The sequence below is a fragment of the Dasypus novemcinctus genome, chromosome 13 (genome assembly GCF_030445035.2).
Source record: "Dasypus novemcinctus isolate mDasNov1 chromosome 13, mDasNov1.1.hap2, whole genome shotgun sequence".
Lineage (NCBI taxonomy): Eukaryota > Metazoa > Chordata > Mammalia > Cingulata > Dasypodidae > Dasypus > Dasypus novemcinctus.
In genome coordinates, this window is record NC_080685.1 from 79071003 (window position 1) to 79076736 (window position 5734).

Genomic DNA, 5734 nt, shown 5'->3' on the forward strand with positions numbered 1-5734 from the left:
ATGGCTTCCAATTTTTTGCTGATATCTAGTCTTCAGAATACATAGTTGCATTTACTCTGATGGTTAATTTCTCTCTCTTGCCTACTTTTTTTTTTCTCCACAGCTCTTATTTGATATTTAGTTCACCTTATTTTAAGTCTTTAAGTTTGCCCAGCTTAAGGTTTCAAAATCAGGCCAGGAACTCTCTCGTGGGGTGTAGATTTTCTCCCAGTGATTGGATACAGAGCCAGAGCAGTTTTGGTCCATGCAGTGTTCAGGCCGGCCAGCAGAGCCTCCTTTGCCTGGAGGTGTTTCAGTCTGGGCTTTCCTGTGTTCTACTTCTCTGTCCCTCACCCTCCTGGGAGTTCTGTAGCCCTTTCCTGGTCTGCTGACCCCCACATCAGTTCCCTTAGACTGTTTTTGACTTTTTCTCCTTTGTTTTTTTTTTGTGTGAAAGCATTCAGTGCCGTTAGTCTGTCACCATCTTTCCACAATCCTCCTGGTTGAGAGGTAGTTTGCTTTTTGAGAATAATTTCTTCTAATTGGTTGAATTTGCATGTGAAAAATTATTCATAGTATTCCTGTATTATCATTTAGTGGCTGAAGAATTTGTAATTGTATCCCTTCTTTCATTACTGATACTAGTGATTGTGTCTCTTTGTCAGTCTTTTTAGAAGTTTACCAATTTTATTTTTTAATAACCAGGTTTTTATTTCATTGATTTTGTAACTTACGCTATTTCAATTTCATTTACTTCCCCTCTTGTATTTATTATATCCTTCCTTCTAATTTCTTTGAATTTAATTTGTTCTTCTTTTCCTACTTTCTTGAGGTAGGGACTTACATTATTGATTTGAAAACTTTCTTCATATTAATGTAAGCATTCAGTGCATAAAGTTACCTGTTATCCATGCTTTGGATAGTTCAATATATACTGATGTTATGTTTTAGCTTATATTCAATTTTATACACTTAAGAGTAATTTTTGAGACTTCCTCATTGTTCCAAGGATTATTTACAAGTGTGTTGTTTAATTGACTATCTTTGTATTATTTACTTCTAACTTGATCCCATTATGATCAGAAAACACAGTCTGTATGACTTCAGTTCTTTTAAACTTGTTGAATTTGTTTTATGGCCTGGGATATGGTCTTTGGTCTATCTATTCAGAGAACTAGAAAAATAAATGTGTATTCTGGTGTTGTCGAGGTGAGTGGTCTTTATTGCTAGATTATTTTGCTAGATCCTATTGTTAGATTATTTTGGTCAAATCTTATCTCTCCTTGCTGGTTTTCAGTTGAGTAGTCCTTTAGGGCTGGGAGAAGAATATTGAAGTTCCCAATCCTAAGTTGGAGCTTTCTGTTTTTCTTTCCAGCTTGATTAGTTTTTGCTTCATATAATTGAGTCTCTGTTTCTTGATGCATACACACTTAGGGCTGTAATATTTTTTTGGTGGATTACATCTTTGTTCAATGTCCTTGTTTGTCTCTAGTAATTTTCTTTGCTCTCAAGTATTTTATCAGATATTAATATTACCACTCCTTTTTAATTAACATTTACATTGCATATCATTTTCCATCCTTTAACTTTCAACCTACGAAAGCCATTGAACTTTAAGTTTCTTATGAGCAGCATATAGTTAGGTCATGTATTTTAACCCAATCTGCCAATTTGGGGCTTTATAAAATTAAGGCAAAATTCACATAACATAAAATTAACTTTTGTATCGTGAAAAATCCAGTAGCATTTGCTACATCCACAATGCTGTACAACCACTAATTCTATCTAGTTCCAAAAAACTTTTCCATATCCCTAAATGACACCTCACACATTAAGCAGTTTCTCCATATTCCCCAGTCCACAGCCCCTCACAACCACCAATCTGCATCTAGTCACTATGGATTTAATTTTTATAGACATTTCATATATATGCAATAATATAGTCTGTGCCCTTATTATTCCGAGGTTTCAAGGTTCATCCATATGGCAGTGTACATCAATACTTCACTCCTCTTGGCGGCAGACTTGGCCCAGTGATTAGGGCATCCGTCTACCACATAGGAGGTCTGTGGTTCAAACCTGGGCCTCCTTGACCCGTGTGGAGCTGGCCCATGTGCAGTGCTGATGCACACAAGGAGTGCCCTGCCATGCAGGGGTGTCCCCCACATAGGGGAGCCCCATGCACAAGGAATGCGCCCCGTAAGGAGAGCAGCCCAGCGTGAAAGAAAGTGTAGCCTGCCCAGGAATGGCGCCGTACACACGGAGAAATGACACAACAAGATGATGCAGCAAAGAGAAACACATATTCCCATGCTGCTGACAACAACAGAAGTGGACAAAGAAGACGATGCAGCAAACAGACACAGAGAGCAGACGGGGGGGCGAGGGGGAGGAATAAATAAATAAATAAATCTTTTTAAAAAATACTTCACTCCTTTTTATAGATGAATGATATTGCATTGTATGTATATACCACAATTTGTTCTGGTTTAGTTTGCCCCTCTTTTTCTAGTTCCTTAATGTGAAGTTAGGTTAGTGATCTTAAATATTCATTCTTTTTAAACGTAGGTGTTTACTACTAGAAAATTCCCTCTGAATACTGCCTTCACTGCATCTCTTAACTTTTGGTATATTATTTCATTTTCATTTATCTCCAAGTGTGTTGTGAGTTGCCTTGTGATTTCTTTTTTGACTTATATGTTCTTTAAGAGTGCATGGTTTAATATCCACCTACTTGTGAATTTTCCAGTTTTCATTCTGTTACTGATTTTTAGCTTTACTCCTCTTTCGTGAGAGGAGGTACTTTGTATGGTTTCAGTATTTTAAAATTTATTGACATTTGTTTTGTGGCCTAACATATTATCTACCTATTGGTTCCATATGCATCTGAAATGAATGTGCATTCTGCTGTTGTTAATTGGAGTATTATATATATGTCTGTTAAATATAGTATGTTTATAATGTTGTTCAAGTCTTCTATTTCCTTACTGATCTCTGTCTACTGTTCTATCCATTCCTGAAAGTGGGATATTCAAATCTCCAACCATCATTACAGACTTTCTCCCTTCAATTCTATCACTGTTTCCTTCATACTTTCAGTTCTGATGTGTGGTACATATATACTAATTGTTGTTATATCTTCTTCCTGAATTGAACTGTTTTTTCAATATATAATGCCTTTCTTTTTCTTTTGAAACAGCTTTTGATTTAAAGTCTATTTTGTCTGATATTAATATACATCAAAATATCAAACCTTTGTATGAATATTTATTTCAATTCTTTCAGCTTCAACCTATGTGTGGCTTTGGATCTAAGTGAGTTTCTTTCAGGCAGTATATATTAGAAACATATATCTGTCTTTCCCTTCTGCAAATATCTTGTTTTGTTTTGTTTTTATCAACAATCTCTTTAATGGACAAAGAAGTGGTTTTGTTTTATTTGTTGTTGAATAGGTTTCATATATTTTTAAGTACTTTTTATTACACTTACAAACTTAGTATTCATGAGGTTTGTTGGAGCCCTTGTGGGTCAACCATAGCTAGTTAAATATCGAGTGCTCTCCCTCTGAGGTGATGGAGCTCTGGTCAGAGACTGGGGATTCCAGGAGCCTACACCATGCTTTCTTTGGTAGAGTTGTAATGGGTTGTTTGGGTCCTGGGGATCATGCAGCTAGATCCCACTAGATATTCCGACTTACCTTCAGCAGCTTCATCAGCCCCTCCAGCTGGACCATCAGGTCCTGCCTGCTCTCCTGCAGGGCCAACATCCTCTGTTCCAGCTCATTTTTCCTTTGCCTCAGCAGCCACAGCACCACCAACAATGTGGAGCTCTGCTGGGCCTTCTCAGGGGTGGGCTGGGAGGCCTGCTCATGCTCCAGGTGGAGAGGTTGGTCTCCTGCAGGAGCTCTCTGGTTTTATTTTCCAGTTCTGTGATGAGCTATCTTTGTTGTTTGTTGGCGTCAAAGTTAAAGCTCAAGTCAGTAGCAGGACGGGTCATGTTTCCTGCCTCTGCAGCCAGCTGGACAGCATAGCAAATAATAAGCCAGTGTTCCTCATCTAGTCAGCTAGGACTGTCCAGGACATGTGCACAGTGTTGCAGGTGGGCCACATAGGAGGCGATCAGCGCATGCTTGTCAGCCACATGACTGGGTCTATCCTGGCTAGAATGCAACTTCTTGGGGGGAGTGGGCACTCAGGAGGACATGTGGCTGACCATGGTGTCATTCATATTAGCTAGAGGGCGAGGAGGAACAATATGTGCAAGATCAAGTGGTTTCTCTGGTTGCTCAGGAAAAACAGGATGCGGGGGTTTTATGGTGGGTACGCACCCCAAAGATTTACTGATAGCATAGCTCAGCTTCTTTGCAGGATATTTCCAGAAGGAATGCCTCTTCACCTCCTGTTGCTTGCTGTGAGGGCTGCTGGCATGGCTGTGCCAAAAGCAGTTCTGGCAGAGCTGGTAGTTGTGGCACTGCTGGCATCGGTATTGGAAACCCAGCAGTAGGAACACTGCACAGGATGGAAGGCATTCTCAACATGGGCAAGCATGTGCATGAGAGGTAGCCAGACAAGGCACTGGGGAGGCGGATCAGCCATCATGGTGTCCAAGAACATATTCAGGATTATCTTTTTCTGCTGGGGAAAGAGGTGTGGACTGAGTGCACTGTGTAACCAAAAAGATGGCCCTTCAAAGACAGCTGTTGGGAGCTTCAGAACTTCTTTCATAACTGGTCAAACTTGCTAAATATCATTAAACCACTGGAATATGACATCTGGGAGAAAACTATCTCAGTTTGTCCAGCATTTTTTTCCACCACACATGGTCACTAACATAGCTTTAACAGAAAATACCATTGACTTGCCTCAGCCCTCACTGTCATATGCAGCAATGATAAAGTTGAGGAGAAGGCTGATGGACTGTTCCACACTGATCCGGTGAGTAGAAGGAAGGCGCTTGTTCAGCTGGTGGTAGAAGGATGAGATGACTATTTCAAGGCGGGACACACTGATCTCAGTGTTATGGTCTAGTGTATTAAGACCATTATCTCGAAAGGCTTCAATCATGTTCCAGATATCAACAAGATGAAGGTTGCATCATTTTCTCACAAATTGTAATTTGAAAGCTGTTCTGTAAGTTGATAGTTGTATGACATCAAAATTCTGAGCACGCATTTCTATGAACAGCTGCCTCTTCTCGGCCATGGTCTTCCGCTTGTTCCCACTTTCCTCAATCATCATTAAAATTCTTACATAATTGTTGCTTGTAGATGTGCAGTTTTAAGTTCCTGTGCTTCCCCGCAGGAACAGGCATCGTTGAGAAGGTCCTCACTGGCCTCAGCTGCCTCCGCCTCCTCCCACCTGGTCCCTGGGGTTGAGGCAGTGGCTGCCCACATGGCAGATGTTCCCAGGCGCCCAGCAGGTCCCGCAAATCTCTTTTGATGGCAGAGTTTAATAAATTTTTATTTAATGCAATTCTTGAAAAGGAAGGACTTACTTATGATATTTATTTTCTTTATGTCATAGACTTTTTTTGGTTCCTCATTTCCTCCATTATTGCTTTCTTCTGTTTTTGATTGATTGTTTGTAGTGTTCCACTTGCATTCCCTCCTATCATTTCCTTTTATATATGTTTCTTAAGTTATGTTCGTAATGAGTACCATGGTGATTATATTCAACCTAGGTTTATAGAAATTTAGTTTGAAATGATGCCAACTTAACTTCATTGGATATAAAAACTGGTCTTATAGAGCTTTGTT

At 39.7% G+C, this 5734-nt stretch overlaps 1 pseudogene; it reads right to left on the reverse strand.

The window, feature by feature from the left end:
• Positions 1-4164: 4164 nt before the first annotated feature.
• LOC101428907 (dystrobrevin beta pseudogene) lies at positions 4165-5213 on the reverse strand (annotated as a pseudogene).
• Between the last annotated feature and the right edge of the window lie 521 nt (positions 5214-5734).